At 38.1% G+C, this 21,630-nt stretch overlaps 1 protein-coding gene across 3 annotated transcripts in view; it reads left to right on the forward strand.

The window, feature by feature from the left end:
• The first annotated feature begins 6,385 nt into the window (after positions 1–6,385).
• The window catches only part of FAR1 (fatty acyl-CoA reductase 1), a 53,260-nt gene continuing 38,015 nt past the window's right edge, over positions 6,386–21,630 (forward strand). Inside the window, exon 1 of one of the 3 annotated variants that reach the window (XM_036220391.1) lies at positions 6,386–6,465. The gene's annotated coding sequence lies outside the window, so the exon portion shown is untranslated. Of the gene's footprint in view, positions 6,522–20,319; positions 20,975–21,630 lie in introns of those variants that run through there. The other 2 variants (XM_016128192.2, XM_016128193.2) reach the window with 2 other exon arrangements.

A 21,630-nucleotide genomic window follows, 5' to 3' on the forward strand; every position in this document is an offset into this window, starting at 1 on the left:
GCAACTACTCTTGAGACCAGTTTTAAAATAGTATGGATATAAACAAATATAGAAGATGGATAAGAAGATTTAGAAAATAATGTTGCACAATGAAGGGGTACATGCTTTGGAATTAGACACATTGGTTTAGAATTCCCAACTCCATTACTTGGTTATGTACTTTTAGGCAATTTAATCAAATTATCCAATCTTCCACTTCCTCATCTGTGTCTATGAGACATTAATACCTTCCTTGCTGTGAAATTTAGAAAGTACCTATAAAGTGTTTGGTATACTAGTATATCTTCAAAAATAGAAGACAGGCATTATTATTGGTTCTGGCGGAGTTTTTCACTTTAACATTTTTCCTTAAGATTTAACAATCTTAAAGGTAAGCCTTTAAGATAGTGTTTACCTTATGCCAGAAACTATGCTAAGTGCTTTAACTCATTCAGCTTCATAGCACGCCTATGGGGTAGGTGCTATTGCTATCATTTCCATTTTACCATTGGGAAACTAAGGTACAGAGAGTAAATAACTTCCCCAAGGTCACAGAGACGGCAGGTGGTAGTGCTGGGATTGTACACTCAGTTCAGTTCTAGAGTTAGGACTGTAATCGCTATGTTCTATTCTTAAGCCAAACATTGCCTAATTCATTAGGAAAAAAAATAAACTACCATTTGCTGCTCTAATAAATGTTACAGCGATTGAATGGCTTTGTTAATGGAGAAACTATAATTTGTGCATTGTTCTCTGCTCAGGAGAATGAGATCAGGGATTGAGTCAAACATAAATTTTACTTCCTTAAAGGGTCACACCTTTGTATATACTGATAATTTTTTTTTTTTTTTTACAGTAGGTGTGGCTTGCTGCCTGAGGTTCTCCTAGTTTGGGGCCTTTGTTTACAAGTATTTCTTGGAGGCTTTTCCCTAGAAGTTCAAAGATGCGATGAACCTGATCTTAAAGACTTTAGGTACTATTCTTAAAAAAGCATCACCCTAAAAGCAGGAAATAGGTGAGTCAACATCTGTGGCTTACACCTTATACCTGCTGTGATGTTCAATTGACAAACTAATGATTCCCATTTCTGGACATATGCAGCAGCTCTGTTCTAACTCATGTACAAAGGGAGTAAATCCTTAAAAAGGAGAAAAGGAACAGGAAAAAGAAAAGAATAATCTTCAGGTCTCAGAGTTCTATTGAGTTATTATTGCCTGACAATGTTTGAAAAATGACAATGCCACCCACAAAAGAACAAAATGACCATGTAGTCAGATGTGGAAATTAGCCAGCAAGATGGTTTCTTCTTTTTACAGTGCTGCTTAGAAAACAGACAATAGGTAATATTTAAAGAAATTTTACAAAAACTGTTCTTCCTCCCAACTTCTCTGAGCTAGGTAACACTAGGACATTTTTTATCAATAAACAGGGTCTAGAGGAGACAGTTGAGAATGTAGGGGAGACAAAATTTTACCTCTGCTTCTTAGGGCTTTTCAGATGGGCTTGAGAATTAAACTGATATAAGACAGATTAACAGAAGAAACATAAACACATTTGTTTTATAAATTTCTCAAGAAAATGAAGACTCAAAGAAATGGCAAAACCTACAGGCTTTTATGTTAGATTGAACAATAAGAGGCAATTGTGGAAAAGTGTCTACTCTCTATAGGGAGGCTACTGGAAGATGATTATTTTAACCGAGTATTTAAACAGGATTTTCTTGGCTTTGATTCCCCATGGAAGAATGCATTCAACAAAAACCTTCAAAGCTAAAAGTTTTTCTGAAAGAAAGGGCTTTTTGACCATGTGCTAGTCAGAAAGGGACCAGGTCCTAGGACATGCAGTCTAAATCAACAGCAACAGAACCAAATGGAGAAGACAAACATGGGTAAAATCCTGGAGTTAATAGGGCTCTTTTATACAATGAGTTTGGAGAAGAAAGATATAAGTTGTTTTGAAAAACTTTACATTAGCTGCAGGTGGAGGGGGCAGGAAAAGATGAAGCAGGGCTAGTTCTGGGATAGGTGTAAAGTCTGTTAAGAAGTATTTGCTCTTTCTGGATTGGATTGTGGACAAATGTCTGGAAAGTTCATGCATCAGCTATTCTATATAACCTCAGAAATAAGCACCTGGAAGTTAACTCAAAGCTTCAATCTACATTCAGGAAAGTAAGCAGTCTCTTGTTGCTTTCCCCTTGAGGCTGTTAACCGATTAACCTTTCTCATCTCCTCTTACCCTCCAGCCTGCTGTAATTTAATTAAGAACATCTCAGAATTTTTTCCTTGTCAAATGTTTCTTTTATCAATCTCCCCTTGTTTAGGGAGAGCATCTTTCACATGGGAGTTTTTATCTCCTCTTTTCAGGCAGAAAAAAGGGGGATTAGAATATCCTTCTTATATCTACTATTTATAAAGTGTTGTTAGTTCTAAATAACCCGGGGAACCAAAGTGATATATTTTGAGGTGGTGAATTCTGCCACCCTTCAAGATCCAGAAAACCAACAGCCAGGAAAGATTTAGAAGAGCCATGAAACTCCAGCTCCATTTTTGTTCTACCTAGATTAAAGCTGTTGAATAACTGGGGTCAGATTATATTCACCTCTGAAAACCAAACTTATTTCACAAATCTCTGCAACACTCAGAACAGATACCAGACACTGTTTCACCCTCCTTTTAGAGTTAAGGAAATGAAACCATAGGGATGGACTTTGCGTACTTCAGACTGGCAACTGATGTACTAGTGGAAATGTTAGAAACTTGGTAGAATTTTTTTTCTTTTAACAGGCTTTAACAATAATGTTTAAGGTAGACCAATTCTGGATGTCATAATTGACTACAGGGGAAAGTAGAGATCATCAGATGAACTGCAGAGAATAACTGCCCTTACTAGAAATTTGGCTCTCTTGATTTGCCGGAAACTCTTTCTATGCTATGAAAGTGAGCATCTCGTATGCATTCTAGATAGCTGTGATGGATTCTCCAATGGAACTCAAAAGGAAGTTGTGTTCCCATAAATTTTGTCAAAACAAACATTTTTAATGCAGAATGGTTGGTTTTAAATAGTTCACACTCTCCATTATGAAATTTGTAAAGATAAAGCCTAATGAAAATAATCCTGTGAGTTCCATGAGACATATGTACGATTCTGTGCCATTCACTGCATTCTACTATGCAAATGTGGCATAGTAGAAAGATTATGGAGTTTGCCATGAAAAAGACCTAGATTCCAATCCTACTTTTGCCACCTACCAGCTGTATGACTTTTGGCAGGTTACCTGTCTCATTTAGCCTCAATTTTCTCTACAAAATTCAGATACTTGTATAGGGTTGTTGTGAAGAGTTGTTAACAAAATTTAACTGGGCAAAATTCTAACTGGCTATATTCAATAATTCATGAATCAGGCAACATCCCATCTAGCAAACAGAAAGGAGCTCTAAGGAGCTGTACAAAAGGAAAGGCTTTTATAAGCAGAAGGGGGCAGGAAAAAAAAGTTTCTAGTAAAGAGTGAATTGTTTCAGGCAAGGCAGTTTCTATGGGGAGGAATTCCTTACTAGTGCTGATTAGGAAATTATAGATTGACTGGTTAAGAGTTACATTCCTTGGAGAGGCTGAAACTATTAATATCAGTTTGGTGATGTGGGCTTAGCACAAGTGATTCCATTTGGGGCTTGTTTCTTTTTTAAGATTGAAGAACCTCATCAGAGCTGTGTTTAATAAGACATTCACAGAAAAATATATCATGAGTTAGAAAATGATACAAGAAATGTTTCCTCAGAGCAGTATTTGCATAAATATTCACATCAAAAAATTAATGCTTAGCTATACTTGTTTTTAAAGATGTTATAAAATTCTGAAGGATTCATAAATACTACAACTACATTATGTGTAGCATATGTATTTTTGGTGCCGACCCACATGTATTTTCTCAGTAATATATGGTATATCTCCTTAGGCTATAAACTATAATAATGCATTTTTGTCTTGGTGTAATTTACCTTCATTTACAGAACTGTGTTTCTATAGCAAGGATCAAAGCACATGCAGGTGTCGTATTGAAGAAAATTACAATAAAGTCAATTCCAATATATGACAGCCCTATTTTTTAGGGCACTGGTTGAAGAAAGATGTGGAAAGCATTTGAACAAATGACTTCTTCTTTCGGTGTTACTACATGTTATAGGTTAGACTCTTGGCAAAATCCTTCATTGCCTTTTGTGAAGACTACTCACTTTTTGTAGCTATATAAATTCTTTGAATTCATTTAAGAATGATGGTACACTATGAGGGACACTGGCTGTACAACATGCATGCCCTACCTATGAGACTGCACCATCTTAGAGAGTGAACCATTATTTTAAGTCCTCCTACAGAAAGCATGTTGTTCACCTGTGGGGGTCCCTGCTGCAGGCAAATTACATATACACTGATGAATCAAATGAGATGACTTCATGCTCTTAATTCAGTTATTTTTGAAAATTATAATGTACTCATTAAGCAATTAATTTCTTCACGTGTTTTCCTCTGAACTAAATAGTAAGTTGTTTTTGAATTTAGACATTAAAAAAATCAAGATATTTGCACAAAAGTATAAACATTTATAATGAAAGCGATCTCCTGAAATACTGCCTAATTTCATATAGTATGCCGATAAACCCTAGCACAGGCTTACTTAGCTCTGTCTTCTAAGAAGATGCCTCTGAATTCCCTAGGCTGGGTTAGATCTTTATATATATTCCTTCATCCTGTATTATATTGTTATTACCTGTTTATGTCTGTCTTCCTGTTACACCCTTTGCTCTGTGGAAAACATTATCTTATCTAACTTTATATGCCCAGTTCAGGGATCAGTACTTTAAACCAAGGCATTCATGGGAATAGAAAAACAATGACAAAGTTTCTAAAAATGAATCCCATCATCTTTGTTTTGCTGCTGGTGCCCTTTCAAAGGCTAGAATTTAGCCCAGTTCTTATGTTTGTTTTGGGGAGAATATTGACCCATTTCCAAGAATGTTTCACCTGACCCTTGCTATTTCAGAATTTTACTGAACTGGTTCCAGGTACATACATTCTGCCTAACCTAGAGATGTTTCATCCTGTTAGCTTTCTGTTCCGTGCCTTCCTGAAGAAAGAACTATATTTAGTGCACTGGGAGCTCCTCCAGGGCAAAAGCCATGGTTCAGACTTCGTTGGCCATAAAGTAGGCAGTTCCGTAAACTTCTGTAGTTCTCAATTAGGTACAGCACCATAGGTGCTTTTGTGTTACTAACAGAGCCAGGCACTAAGACAAGGTCTAAATCCTCAAAGACAAATCATTCTGAACCATCTTGGCTCCTCACCCTTAAAGTACTACACCGTGCAGGAGCTTTCATTCATTTTAAATCTCACAATCCCCTTTTCTTCACCTACAGTTTGTCACTTTTGAATGATAGCTAAATCCTAGTGGAATCAGTTTATGCCATGGGAGGCCCATGGAGCCTAAGTTTATGATGTTATTATTATTTTCACAATCCTTTTATTTTAAAAAATTGAGATATTATCCACAAAATGCGTTGAGTGCACTAATCTTAAGTGGAAGGCTCGATGAATTTTACATATATATATATACACATTTGTAAGTACCATCCAGGTCGAGACCGAGCGTTTCGAGCTCCCGTTAGGTTTCCTTCTGCCCCTTCCATTCTCCCCACCAGAGGTAGCCATTATTCTAAATTCTCTCACCATTTATAAGTTTTGTACGAAATTATTCTGGAAGGAGTGGAAAGTGGAAGGATATGCCCACAGACCCGTAAGGCTGGACGAGATTCACGCACAGCTCCCTCCTTAAAGGGCATTCCTCTGAGGTTCCAGGGGATCAAAGAGCGACCCGCTCCGCTCTTGCGGTCCCGAACCAGCCCCACCTGAAGGGGCGCTGGACCCCACGTAGGTAGTGCCATAGCACGCCACAAAGGCTGCCCGCGGTCTCCCACGCCGGCCTCGCCGAATCCTCCCCACCATTCCAGCGGACGCCCCACCAGCAGCATGGGCAACAGGGCGTGGCACTGGGCGCGACCCGCTGGAACGCGAGTGGCCAGGGGAGGTGCTCCAGGGCCCGGGATGTGGGGCGCACGCCCATTGGCTGAACTTTCCCCTGTGGGCAGGCCGGCCGCGGAGCCCACCCCCCGGCCCTCTCTCGGCGCGCCCATTGGCCTTTCGCATTCCACCCGTCCCACCCCCCACCCTCCCGGATGGAAACCGGGTTGTGGGGTGGGAGGCCGAAGCGGAAAGGCGGGTGAGCGGTCCTCCTGGTTAGGGAGCGCGAGGCAGCCAATCAGGACGAGACGTGGAGAAGAGGCGCCGCGCCAGCCAGTCACATCTCGCAGTCCGGGTTGGGCGGCTGACGCGAGTGCGGGCCGCAGCCAATGGGCGTGCCACTGCCGGTCCGCTCTTCGGCAGCCGGCCGGGGGCGGTGGAAAAGCGAGTGAGGAGAGCGCGACGACGGCGGCGGTGGTGGGTCCATCGCTGGACGGCTAAGGGGAAAGCCAGGCCTGAGCTTCTGCATCTAGGTTAGAGGCAGGCACGCCGGGTGGGAGAGGCCGGGCTCTCTCCCCACTCGCCTGGCCAGGGCCGCCCCTGCGAGCGTTGGGGCGGCAGGCCAGGCCGGGGAGGGGGCTACACCCGCCGCCCCGCCCACGCCCCCTCCGTCCCGCTCTTCAGAGCTGGGGGTGCCTACTTCCGCAGGGGTGGTCTCTGCGCAGCTTGGCCGAGCCGCCGCCCTCCAGAGCGCGGGGACTGCAAACCGGGACTTAGGGAGGGGCCTGGTTTGCAGCCGCGGAGCCTGGGGGCGCCGCCTGGGGTGGGGAGGCCGCGTAGAGGCTGCGATGGTGGGGCTGGGTAGTTAACGGAGTACCGGGCTCGTGTGCTCTAAGGATGGTAGTAAAAGGAGGCCTGTGATTGAACGATTCTGGGTGTAGGAGGAAGAAAGTGATGGGAAGAGAATGATGCTCAAGAAAGGGTGCCCGAGGGGAGGATGCGGAGCCGTGGAGTGTTGTTGGCCCCTTGGAAGTAGGCATTGATAGAGGGCGGGGAAAAATCAGCTGTGAGTGAAAGGAGGACTGGCTTGGATTTTGAACGTTAAGATATCTAGAAATATGGGGACACGTGGATCGAGTTCGAGGCACCTACTGAAACCGGAAGGTGACTGAGGAGGTTTTTGGTGAGGTATGGATGGAGACTGTTTAACTAGAAGGCGTAAGGTAGCCAGTTAGGAGAAAATATACAAGGAGCAAACAAAGGAGATTTATGTATGGTGGCGAAGGGTGTGGATCTTTTATGAGTAAATGAGCAATAATAACTGTAGGTTTGGGCGCAGTCAGGAAAGCAGAATACCTCAGGAGTCAGTCAGCCAGGTTCACAGTGCTCATCGAGGACCACTCAGACTTGTTTATTCTCACTACTGTGTTCGACCTCCCTCCACACCTCTTCTGCAGCCCCTGTGGCAGTTCACCTAATTGTTTTTGCCTCAGCAGCACACGCGCTCACCCCATCAGAAGTAATGACACAAGTATTGTTTGCTTTTGATTGGATGGCACTGCTTGATTCGTTATATTAATAAAAGAGAATGTGTTGGTTTAAAGGCAACATCAGAAGATACTTTAAGAAAGTCGGGCATGTGTAATATAGCATAAAAATGATGCAAGAACCCTTACAGTAACACAAGAGTTATAACATGAACAGCCCTGTTATTTTATAGAATCAAGCATTTTGATGTAGTGGAATTTGATTATCATGCTTGGCTGGGAAATTTTTCAGCCTTGGGAAGAGTTTTATAGCTAAATAAATTCAAAGTTCCTTTCATTTAAGGAAAGGACAGACGTGGTGTGTGTGCTATTGCCTTTCAGTTTCAAGCTTATGGAATTTATTTGTATGGAATGTGGGAAGGCCTTGGGGGCAGAGAAGAGGAAGTAGGGGGGAAAAAAAAGTGGCCCACTACCAAATTTCCAGCGGATTTAAATGGGAGGAGGTGATTGATACTGAGGTATAATTTTTGCTTGAGGATAGGACAGAAGATTGTAGAGTGTTTAGCACTTCTTGACAAAGTAGTATAGTGTCAAGGGCAGAAACCAAAGAGGGCATTTATTGTATAGGATGTTTCCTTATTGCCAGATCAACAAAGCATACTAGCTAATGAACCTTTCTTTAGGATGTAGAAGTAATTTTGTGGAAGTAATTTCTTGGTAAAACTATTCACTGATCACATTTTACCTTAAGTATAACAATACGTAAGTGCTGAAGTGACTCAGAGCAGAGAAGTAATCCCAGTGGTGTGAAGTTGATCAGGGAAGGGGTCCGGAAGAAGAGTTTCGAGCCATTTTTGAACTATGAGTCGGGAAATAGGTTATTGGAAGACATGGTTACATGGTTGTAATGAGTGATAAATTAAAAATGGCTTTAAAGAATTGAGATTTGAATAACGGTTTAAGGGTGTGGAAGTCAGCTAAGTCTGTTGTAGCTTAGTTGATAAATAATGATTATGGTGGCTAAAGAAGAACTGGAATAGTTGATGATGGTTTGGAGACATGTAAAGGAAAGTGCAAAAGTATTTTCTGGTGGTTATAAGAGAAAGTAAGTTGGATTATTGAGTGGTAGATTTTGTGTTCAATCATGTGTAAAAATCAGAAACATTTTTGAGTCCTGTGTTAGATTATATTGATCATAGTATAATTTATTAGATGCTTTGTGCTGGACAATGTTTTGAGCTTTCCAAGCACCATCTTCCTTTGGTTATACCTATTTTATAGATGAGGGAACTGAGATTCAGAGATATTTAATTTGACCAAGGTCACACAGCTAATAAAGTGGCAGGTCAAGATTGATTGGCACAGTCAGTCAGTAAATATTAATTAAGCATCTATTTCATGCCAGGCACTGTTAAGTGCTAGAGATTCAAAGTAGATAAGTAAATCCAGGACCAGGCCTGAGCCAATTTTTTAGAGATTGTCATGATTAACAAGAGAGTCAGTGAAGAAAGAGAAAAAGATTAGTTGAAGAGACTTTTGTAGACACTGAGGAATACACTGTTTGGGGAAATTTAGGACAGAAAAAGTTCTCAAGAAACAAAGTGGTCAGCAGCAAAATATACAGCTGAGAGAATCAGAAGAATAAAGATTGAGAAGAAACCATTGAATTTAGTAAGGAAAAAAGTAATGTGAATTTAGTCTCAAGAAAGCCAGAATGAAGATATTAAAATATAGGTTTATAGTTAATTATGCATTAGTGGTAAGTGCTCTATACAAATTTAAAAGTTAATATCATCACAGTTATGGTTAGATTCATAGGAAAGATGTTGTTATGTCCCTTTGTAATGTTTTAATTTTTGGCTGGTAAGATCGTGGGTAGTTTTAAAATGCTCGTACTTTTTTAAGTTAAAAAGTGAGCATTATTTATAATTAGTTGGGAAAAAATTTACTGAAATGAGCTAATAGGGAATCTGTGGGTGGGCTAGTGTGAGCTATGTTTAGGGTAGGAGAAAAGATCGTCTTATTTCTGTGCCTACTGGATATGAGCCAGTTTGATAGGCACATTTCTGTCTTGGAAATGACTGGGTTGTTAACTGATGGAAACATCCTGAATCTACATGTTGAAAGATGACATGTGCTTAATTTGAGGAATCAGCTACTAAAGCACCCAGAATCTTGGAGATATGGTCTTGACTCTTCTGAACATTGTTTCCTTAAAGTTTAATAAGTGAACTTAAGGTTAAAAAGAACACAAACCACCCATACAACTGAGTCATCTTCACTGTGTCTTTTGGCCATATACCTTTCCCTCTTCCCGTATGTTCTATAGTTCCCCTCTTCAGTGGGTTTATAATGGGCTTGGAGTCTCAGTTTAGTAAGATTGTAAGAAAGTGCTGAATTTACATATGACTAGCTGAAACTCCTTAGAATTTGTCATTGTTTTCTGTTCCCAATTTGAAGAAGAGACAAATTTCAAATAATTATTCCAAAGAAAATTTGTAGGATTTGCCCTAGGATCAGTATGCAGTTATTCGAGTCTCTAAAGAATAGGTTCTGGTTTTTAGTTTAATTGCATTTGGCTCATAGGCATTGTGGAAAGAAACTTAGTATTTCATCTAGGTACCATTTCATTTCTTACATTTAATTCTCAGGCAGTTCTCTAAGGTGGACATCCCATTTTACAGATAAAGAGAATGAGGCTCAGAGAAGTGAGTGGCTTTCCAAAGGGTAGAGAGCTAAGTGGCAGAGCCGAGTTCTAAACCTTGCTTTGTCAAACTCCAAAACACATGCATGTAAGATAAATGGCAAGGTCTTATTTATATTAACTACAATTGAAAAAAGCGCCACATAGCCTTTGGTATTTAGTAACTATTTGTTATCTTAGAAGATGGGATTCTTGCTCTGTGTGTTTGTACCTTATAGCACTGACTCTTAAATGACAGTGATTTTTGTGTGTTTTATAGGATGTATTATATGATATTTAGAGACGTGTGTTTTCAAATTTTAGAATTTTTTGAAATGAAAATATAATTTTTGGTGCCATATGTATTTTAAATGTTTATGAAGGGGATACTATGTCTTCAAGTTGAATTTGTCTCAGAATTGAGGAAGTGTGGCATATGCATATAGTCTTTGTGTGTAACTGTCTTAGTTTGTTGGGTGCATTTTCTTCCCAGCCTACCCCCTTTACTTAGCCTTAGCCTATTACTTTCTTTTTTAGTAAGGTATAATATAGAACAAGTATACATTAATAATAAAAGCAATTTTCTTTATTAATGAATGTTATAGTGTAGAAGAAAATTTTTTGATGTAGGAGATTTACATTGTGCTGTGAATCAGCAGATCTGAGTTTTAATTTTGGTTTTGGTAGCAACTTGATGTGTGACTTGAGGCAAGTCACTTCTCGCTAAGCTTTAGTTTCATCTGTAAAAAAGAGTGAGGAGGGGAGATTTTAGATCTGTCTAGCTTGAACAAACTGTATGCCTTCTTTCTAATAAAAAATGTGTATGCCTTAGGTCCCTTTCTTAGAAACTGTATTCCTTTTTACTATGTTTCCTTTCTCTTCATCTCCCTTTTCCTCCTCCCTGACCTTTCCCAGCCTCCTCCCCATATATCTTTGAGGGTACTGTCTGATTCTTAATTTATTAAAGAGGATGAATTACTTTCGATAGCCTACATTTACCAAGACAGGGTATCTCAGAAAGTAGGAACCTAGTAAATAATGAATGAATAAATATATATTTTATCTGAGTTAATAAGAGAATCATTTAGATAGAAAACCATCAAAAAGCTGTTGAAGTTTCACTGAAAGGTAGTTATGCCTAAGAATGAGATGTGTTTTGTAAATTTGTCTGCTCTCTGCTGGGCAGATGTGCAAGAAGAATACTTCTGGACCTGCTTTAAGACACTCTCTGTTCTAGTAGGAGGGGCAAACTTCTTTTAACTTTGTATTATGGGAAATTGCCTACATAAAAATACAATAATATATACATCACCCACTTTAACAGTTATCAGTTTGTGGTCAGTTTTGTTTCATCTGTATCTCTACCCACTTCCTCCCTTTTTTTATTCTGAAGCAAATCCCTGACGTTTTTACCAGTCATGACCATATAGCATGATAAGTGTAACAATAGATTTGCTAATCTAAGTGAACCGGAAATATGTTCATATATATTTTGAGATTTATGGATTATACTCTGCTGGGCAAGAGAAATTAGATACAGTAATCTACTGTATGGCAGGGATAACGTAATTGGAGAGTCTGAATATATGTATATAAAACAATGTAGTGAGATGATATGTCAAATTGGTTATAGAGATTCTAAATGGGAAATGACATTATTTCTGAATGAAAGTAGGATTTAGACAGGAGAAAGAACATTTAGGGGATGAGGTGAGGGTGATCACATGGAGAAACTGTGCAGTTAGGAAAATCTAACTTTAGCTTCATAGAATAAAGTTATATCTAAATCCATATCTTTCTTTCTTTATCTTTTAGACCCCTGCAAGATGTTATTGACACCGTAGATCTTACATCAATACTTGAAAGAAGCCAGTTGCTATCTTACAAATTAGGACACACTACTTTGTGAATGTATCGCTGTCCATGGTGAATTATTTGACACATTCCATTAAAAGCTTTCTAAATATCTTAGTAACACATGTATAAATGGGTCCATTTTGTCTAGAATGTGTGCTTGTCATCAGCTTTCAAGTATGTCATTTTGAGATTTTAAATGGTGACGTGTGTGTGTGCGTGTTTAAATGTTAATCATTTGACAATTTTAGAATTACTTTGAAATACCTAGTTCATATCATTCTTGTCTTTTATGAATGCTTGCCAGAAATGTTACTTGATAGTCACATGAGAAATCCTTGAATTTAAGGAACTCTTGCCATTATATCTTATTATTTTAGTCTTAAATATTTTGAAGTAGTAACTGAAAATAAAACCTTAAAATATATTTCATAATGCAGAGGTTCTTAGTCAAAGTTCATGAACCTATTCAAGTATCTCCTCAAAGCTTTCTGTTATCACCTCAGAAAAAATATACATACACACATAGTTTTTCATATAATTTCAAGGCATTAATAAGACTCCCAGAACCTACTCAAATATCCTTGGATTCTATGGATTCTGGTTTAATAATCTACTCTTTAATATATAGGCAGAAAACTTACTGCTGAAATTCAACTCAAATTCATTTTTGTGTGTAGTGCTCACCTTTTACAAACATTTTTTTTATTGAGCGATAAAATTATAAAATTTATTATGTACATGCATAATTAAAAAATACTAATTCTTAATTGGGTTCTTGGGGGAAAATATGCTATAGCCAGTTTAATAAGTACGTAGGAATGATTTTACCAAAGAATTTGGGATAAGCGTATGGTACTTTATATAATGGCCACTATTTTTCCTAAATTAACCGGAAGTAGGATATATAATGTAAGAACGAATAAATGCATAACTACCATTTTTTTCAGAGGTAAAGAAAGAACTTTTTGACCATACATAGTTAAGATCTGTGGAGGAAAGGATCTGGTAAAGTATTTTGAGGTTTATATTTGTGTTAAAATAACTCCTGGCTGTGATACAGGGGTTTAGAAACGTATATTGGGCTGACAGAGGATGGTTCTCATTGGAGCCCTGAGAACATAAAAGTTTATCTTCTTTTTAGTTTCAGGGATGCTCCTAAAGAGGTTTCTTAGAAATATGTGGTTTAAAAAACTTATGGATTGTACCTGAAATGTAATCAAAATAATGATTATTAGCATACGCAGAATCTTCAGGAGAGGGGAAGGAGGCGCATTACCTGTTAACAAGACATTTGACTGCAGAGAGATGTAGAGGCTGTTCAAAGATTAGTATTAGGTGTATTGCTTTAAAGTGATAACCTTTGTGACCTATTAGAGTTAATAATTCTCTATGTATCGAATGTACTATTAGGAAACAGTTATTTTAGTACATAGTAATAGATACATAGACTGAGAGCTAGAAGATTTAATCATCAGTGATTTGGCCTCTTCAATGAATTTGATGAATGATCAGAGCAGTTAATTGACTTGCCCAAGGTCAGGTGGTTAGTAGAAGTCCCAGCAGTGTAGTTATTCATTACCCTACCTGATTTTTTTTATGTCTGTTTTGCTTATTTATTTTGGCTGTCTTTTCCTTGCATATCTCAGTTTATAGAAAAGGAAGTATCTTAATGCTAAGGTTTTTAATGTTGTGACTTGGATTCTCAATTGATAAATTGACTAAGAATTCCCTGAATTTTGTACTGTAATGTTTTCACTTTGCTATACATGTTTTCACTCCATCTTCACAATAACCCGTGGCTACAGTCTTCTTGGGGAGCTTAAATCAGTTTCACAGCTGGAAACAGATACTAAGAATCCAGAGTCATCAAACACTTTCCCATGTTTTTTATACCTTTCTGGCCTGATCCCTGCCTGATAATATTTAGTTGTAAGCTGTATCTATGAGCCCGACAAAGTTTAAAAGATAAGCCAGGAAACAATTAGTCATTTAAAGACATTCCTGGAAGCTTCCCACCAAAAAGAGAGACTAGAATGATAAGGACCCTTAGAACAGTGACTCTCAAGCAGTTTTAATCCTGTTTTATTTTCCCCTGCCTCTTTAATTCCTCCCCTCCACTTCCACCCCGACGTATAGTTGTTGCCATTTACCCTTAAGAATTGCATCTCTAAAGGTGAGGTGTCTCTTCCCATATGCTTGCTTGAGGTGTCTCCCAGGGCCTGGTGCACCTGGGGCCTGGCACCGCGCCGACATGCTTGAGGGTGGTGGGGTGGGGGTTGGAGTGGGGGCCTGGCACACCGGGAGTATAGTCCGTGGCTCCACCTGGGGTGCAAACTCAGGACCTTCTGCATGTAAAACAGACATGCTAACCACTACACTACGTAGTCAGCCTCTGTTTTAATCCTGTTTTAATGACCCAGCTAAAGGGGTCATTTCTGTAGTTCAATAATTCCCACTTTCTAGTGGAATAATAACAAGTAATTGTCAAAGTACAAGCATTTTGGGGGAGAGGGATTTTCTTCAACAGTTAGGGATATGAATGGTTCCTAATTGAATCACACACACAAAAATAATACAGTCTAGACTAGTTAGAAAACTGTAGACCTCAAAATCCTAGTGATGCAACTTTGTAATGCATCCTGCAGGTTTAATTAGACAACTAAAAAACTAAAATGATAATGATGCTCAAATAATGTAGTTTTTGATTTTTAATTAAAAAGTAAGAATAATAATAATTGAAAACCATGACCAGCTAAAGAGAACACAATTTCACTGACAGTGTTCCTCTTGAAAATTACAGAATTCAAGCTTTTGAGTCTGCATATGTGATAGGAGCTTTGCAGTGTTGTGGGTTGCAGCAGCCAGAGTTATTAATTGTATATAAATCGAAGTCTTTGGTACATTCTAATAACATGCTAATTTTTGCAACTTTTAATAGGTGACTTAATAGTTTATCCTTAAGTAGCCTTATGGGTCAAAGAAAGCTCCTGCTTTCTAAATAATTCATAGTCCATTGGTGGTCTGGCCTATTTTTGAACAATCATTGCCTTAGAAGGTAATCCAGTGTATATTGGAATACTCTGTTTCACTTTTCTGAGTCTGAAAGTTGTAGGATAAAAATTTTATGTTTTAGCATGAAACATTTTTATTAGGGTAAGGAGAGGCTATAGTGTAATAGTTTGTCAAAAGAGTCACGTGTGACTTGTGGAAATTACTTTTTAAAAATTGTTTTTTCTAAAATGTCAGTGAATACATGTTTTTGCAAGCAATGGAATAGTTTATTAGCAACCTATGTGTTATCAAGAGCATGGCCCTTCTTCTGTAGCCTTTAAAGTAGAGAAGTTACCCCACTACTACAGGCCTTGAGGACAAAAACAGAAACAAAGGAAAATAGATATTGTTGAAAATTTTATTTTCTTGTCAGATAATTTTAATATCGTAGAATTGACATTTCCTCTCTCAAAGAACCTGACTTCTTAAGTTGTCTTTGTGTTTGATTTTTATATCACTCAAAGGAATTCTGAGTGTCTAATATTTTCCAGAATCGTGAGGCCTTAGAGACACTTTTAACTCTTGCCAAAGTACCCTGCTTACAGAGCAACATCAGTGAACAAAATACTTGTGTAGTGCCATAAGAACTAATGAACCTATTGAGATTCCTTACTATCAAGAAGTACCTTAGACATTGGGGAAAAGAGAATACAGAGAGTTGAATATTGGTATATCAGGGTCTGTGTAGGCAAACAGAGTGGCCATTATATCTGCTTCAATGGTTGCTTACAGCAGGATTGTACACTAGCATCTTTTATTGAAAAAAAAATGTTAACCAAGATGCTACAGTTATTCTTTTGTTTGTGGAAAAATGCATTATAAGCCTTAATTTTTGAAAAAGGAACCTTATCAGCTTGACTGCAGTAAATAGTTTGTACATTTTGAGTTTTCACTTTGCCCCTTTGTGCCTTACAGCTTACTTTCAAAGAAGGTTTTCTTTTATGTTGAATTTTAATCAAAACACTAAAGATTCCAGAGTTATTGAAATATAGTAGAAAAGATACTAGACCAGTGATTTCCAGTATGCTTCCAGATGGGAGTCTTATCAAATATCGTAAATGAAAGTATATATACCTATGAGGTGAGGCCTCTTCCTAGTCTAATTAAAATGAGTTGGCTTGCTTTTGTCCAGAAGTCTGTCAACTCCAAGTGATAACTTACTGGTTAGAAGTTCATGATTAAGTGAACATGGGAAAATGAAAATATATATTCAGTGACATTATTTGGTAGGCAAATATCCAAGTATGAGACTCATTGAGCCATATTTTTTTAAAGGAGTTTTGGGTGGCTAAAAATGTAAGGAACAACTTGTTGTTTCCTAGCCTCAGGAGGTCGGTCTAACGTGGACTGAAAGGTTGGCAGTCTCAGCAGTAATAAGCAGTTAATTCACCATGCCCTTTGTGCCAGATTGTGTTTTCTAAAGATGGTTGTAACAGTTATCTCCCATCTCATAGGTTCTTTCACTGTAACCTTGACTCTTCTCTCATCTCGAGGTAGGGTTTATGTCCCCTCTCCTTGAATTTGGGCAGTCTTGTGAATTATTTATAACCAGTAGAATGTGGTAGAAATTATTCTGTGTGACTTTCAAAGTAGAGTCAGAAAAGGTGAGAGAGCTGCTTTCTACTGAGCTCACTAGAATATTGGTCTTGCAGCCTTTAGCACCTTTGTAAACAGTCTTGCTTGAGATTACCATGCTACAGAGAAGTCTAAAAACTACGTCATGTGGAAGAACTATCCAGAGGATCTGAGATCAGGAGCTAGAAGTTGTTCGGCTAGAACTTCTTCGTTGAGCTCTTCTAAATTCCTAACTCACAAATATTGTGAGGGAGAATAAAATGATGATGATGATGATGATGATGATGATTATAATGATGATTATTGTTTTAAGACACTGAGTTTCAGAGTGATTTTTTTGTTTAGCAATAGATATGTTATGTTCATGGACTTCTGCATTACAGTTATTAATTCCCATTTGTTAGAGATACCTAATCTCCATTTCACTTTTAGTGGAAAAACAAACAAAAGGTCAGGGGGTAAGAAGGAGGAAGCAGAGGTATATATGTAGGATCCCTTATTGGTCATTGTAGCTCAGTGCAGCTTTCTGGAGCATTTTCATATTTGTGTGATGTTACCATGTGCTTAGTCTCTATTCCCACCTCCTCCCTCATATATAGCCTTTATAAATATAAATTTACAATTTATACAATTGTAAATAACTCATTTTTATGTAGAGAATAATAATCAGGTTCTTTTAGACCTATACACAGTGTATAAACAGACATTTATATCTTGCTACAGTATTGGATTAGCTCTTGACCTCTTTAAATTTTGTTATTTTTCAAGATTTTTATAAAAATTTTTTTGAACAGAAGGGTGGTTTAGGGTTTCTGAATCTGTGACAGGATTACATTCAGTGTTTTTATTCATTTGTAGCCTTTTCTCAAAAATAATATTGTTCAAGCCTTACCCCCTGAACATCCCAAGGGGCTTTCCTTTGAAAACACAGATTTTTTTACACACCTTGAAAAACATTATAGGTTGTGTCTTCATTTTGCATGCAGTCTGTGGCATATCTATGTTTCTGAATCCTGGCATTCATTTGTTGGTTTGTTTTTGAAGCTATTGTCAGACAGGTAGTTAGTGTTCATTTTATAGTGATATGCACAATAACTCTAGTAGTAGTGAAATTATGGGCAAAGAATTTTTAGACGGTACTAGTTTCCCATCGATACTTTTCTCATTTTTAGTAATTTTCTGAATGTAGAATATTGGGAATTATTATTTAGAAATGAGGTTGGCAAATTATGACCTGCAAACTGTCTTCCTGGTCTTGTTAATAGTTTTTATTGGAACACAGCTGTGCCCATTCGATTACTTATGACAGAATTGCATAGTTGCTACTAAGATTATTTGGCCCACAAAGCTGAAAATGTTTATTACCTGACCCTTTACAGAAACTTTTGCCAACTCTTGGTTTAGATTTTGGAATTAATTTCCACCTTTCAAGGATATTTGAAGTTTTTTTGTTTTTTTTCCCCTCCCTTTTTGGTCATGGAATCTAAGCACTATTAAAAGACCATTTAGCTCAACTTTTTATCTGCTGCTTGAATTTCCTTCAGTATTCCTGCTGTGAGTGGTCCTCCAGCTTAGAGGTGTAGAATATTAGTTGTGGCTGTGCATTAGTTGTGGCTGTGTTAAGCACAGAGCAATCGCCCCTGATCTAGAGTCACTTAAACAGTGCTCTCCCCACCGTCTCCATTGGTAGGTTTTGACTTTGGGTTTGTTTATGTGCTGAAGGCACAGAGGAGCTAGTTTTTAATAGGAAGACAACTAAATGAACCTGTAGCTGTAGGTGGTCGAAATTTTGTAGCAGCTAAAATATGGCACTAACAATCCTTACAAGTTTTATCGTTTGTGTTTAATATATACTGGTACAGAAAGAAACATACAGGTATAGATAGCTAAGTCTAGATTTCACTGCAGAATTGCTTTTGGTAGTTCTATGTACTTGACTGCTTGGTGAACATGGTGAACATAGAGGATCTCTTGTGAGGGGCATCTGTTCCCAAGATTAACATTGTGACTGGGGATGAATTTCTCATATTCCATTCAGGAAATCTGGCCTGTTGGAGTCCTGTTCATCAACAGTTTCATAGTTAAGCAATCATCTGATTTTCAATCTAATAGATTTTCCATCTAATACAGAAATAGGATGAAAATTTAAGTAATAAAGATTAGCAGAAGATACCCTTTTTTCTTAACAATGGTAGCCATTTGTTTTCACTTTTAAAAAAAGATGTGGTAATTTTTTTCTAAAAACATGAAAACGAGTTTGTAAATTATTAGAAGACAAAAAGATAGTGGAGGCTGACTAATTGAGAAGAAAATTTGTTCTTTTAAATATTTTTTGGTACCTTCTCATTTTTCTATTTTACAAAAATAGTTTTTTAAAATGTAGAATACATGCATATAGTATGTAATTTAAAAATGTACAAAAGGATATATAGTGAGAAGTAAATGCTCCTCACCTCTGTTCTCCAGTTACCTAGTTCTCCCTCCCAGAGGCACTCATCATTAGCAGTTTTTTTTTCCCAGAAATAAACTTTGTATTTATAAGCAAATGCATACTCTCTCTCATTCCTTTTCCATAAAAGGTAGTATATCATACAATATTACATCTTAACTTTTAAAATTTATCATGAGTGCTATTGTATAACAATATATGTTGAACCGCCTTATTCTTTTTGAGATGAAGAGTATATACCATTATAGGACGGTGTGCCCAATTCACTATTGGTGGACATTTTAAGGTTTTTAGTCTTTTGCTAATAGTGCTGTAATGAATACATTATTTCATGCACATGAAAGATGAGCTGCAGGATAAATTTTTAGAAATAGAATTGCAAGGTCAAAGATAATGGGCATTTAAAATTTGATAGAAATTGCCAGGTCCACCCTGCCATCCCCACAGAGATTGTACTAATTTATAGCCTTATCAGCAACATAATCGTCTGTTTCCTGTGTATACTTTATCACTTTTCTGGGTCTTTGTAAGTCTCATAAGCGAAAAAATGAATCTTTTAGTTTTAATTTGCATTTTCTGAGTAATGTTGGGCATCTTTATAGATGATTATGAGCCATTTATTTTTTTACTTTCCATTATGTCTTTTGCTCATCTAATTAATTATTCATCTTTTATTTGATTGCAAGTGCTCTTTATATATTAACAGGAATTGGCCCTTTCTCTTTGATATGATATACTTCCTTTTCTGGCCAATTGTAGCATTTTGGAACATTTAATTTTATATTAGAGACTGCGGTATGTAATGTAAAGGGATGTGTGTGTGTATGTGAAAGTGGGGGAATATTCTTGATATCTTCTTTGTTCCTTTTCATTTTCTTGTTGAGAAAAATAGATTATTATAAATTATTAAGTAGTCTTGGTACTCAGGAATGCTGGGCCTCAGGGGTGAGCTAGCAGTGGGAGGGGTCTAGTAGAGTCTTACTGTAACTCAAGTATGACCTGTTGAGTCAGAATCTGTTTTAATAAGGTCTCTATGTCATTTGTATGCACATAAAAGTTAAAGAAGTGCTAGTAGAGGGATTCACCTGGCCTGAAAAGCTGTAGGCTCCCAAAGAAGGTGTGCAGATTACTGTTTGGAGGGTTGGGGGGGGGGGGGTGGCGCGGTGCTCATGAACTAGGTTCTCAGTTGGACTATAAAAATATTTGAGGTGTGGATTTTTGTCCCTGAAGGAACTGGAGCAAGGGTCTATAGGTATGGTTTTATTTATCATTAGAATGTTTCATTTCCATAGGGTTACTGAGGGTCCACAGTTTATTAGGGTTTAAACAGAATTTCTAAGTAAAGGCTTTAGGTTTAGGGACAGGTTCTGGAGAAAGTGAACTGGTGAGAGCTAGGCAGATTGTGAGTTCAGCTAGGAGGAATAGGGTTCAAGTCAGAGTTTAAGGGTCAATGAGAACCAAGAATGTAACACAGTACCTGGGACAGAAAGAAACTCAGGATCTTGGTCTAGGCCAGAGGTCACAAACTTTTTCTGTGAAGCAACAGATAGTAAATATTTTAGACTTTGTGGGCCATAATGTCTCTTTTGTGACTACTCAACCCTGCTGTTACGGATAAAAGTGAAAACAGCTCCCAGACCTAATTCCGGTGTGTGTGTGGTGGCTCCCCACACCACCAAGGAATACTCAGATGCCAGCGGGGTGTCCAAGTAGTCAACTCAATTCTGGCACTACTCGGAGGTAGCTTCAGATTCCACAGATAAAGGGCTCAGTCCCATACTTCAGACACTCGCTTGTTGCAAGCCCAGGCTGTACCTGTGCTTCTGACCGTACCAACTACAGATTTGATGTTCCAAAGACGCCCTCCAACTCAGGATGCAAACTGTAAGTCCTGGTTGTTTTCTGTACTTTGGACTCGACTGGCTCTAAATCAGAGATTCCCACAACCTTCTTGAGTTCAATTAATTTGCTAGAAAGCTCACAGAACTCAAGAATACCTATTTACTCACTAGATTACTGACTTATTACAAAAGATATTTAAAAATACAAATCGGTAGCCAGATGGAGAGAAACGGAGGGCTAGGCCCCAAACAAATAAGCTTCTGTCCTTGTAGGGCTTTGGGCCAGCGTGGTGGCACATGGAAGAAGTCTGGTTCCCCAGCGGGGAAGTACTCTAAAAAAGGGTGGATCAGCTGTCCTTTGGTTTTATTATGGAGGCTTCATTATGTGGTCATGATTGACTAAGCTATTGGCCTTTGGTGATTAATTTAACCTCTAGCCCCTCTCCTTTCCTGGGATGTCAGGGTGGGAGAAAAGGTTCCAGCCCTCTAACCACATAATTTGCTTCTGTGAGCAACTAGTTTTCATCTTTGGGAGGGGTTGAAAAATTCACCTCATCACTTAAGAAATTACAAGGGCTTTAGGAGCTGTGAGCCAGGAATGGGGGAATACCAAATAATATTTCTTACTGTAAATTATAGTACCACAAAAAGCAAGTATGGATAATCACAAGGCTGTGTTTGCTGTATTCTAATAAAAAT

The sequence above is a fragment of the Rousettus aegyptiacus genome, unplaced genomic scaffold (assembly GCF_014176215.1).
Source record: "Rousettus aegyptiacus isolate mRouAeg1 unplaced genomic scaffold, mRouAeg1.p scaffold_m13_p_5, whole genome shotgun sequence".
Lineage (NCBI taxonomy): Eukaryota > Metazoa > Chordata > Mammalia > Chiroptera > Pteropodidae > Rousettus > Rousettus aegyptiacus.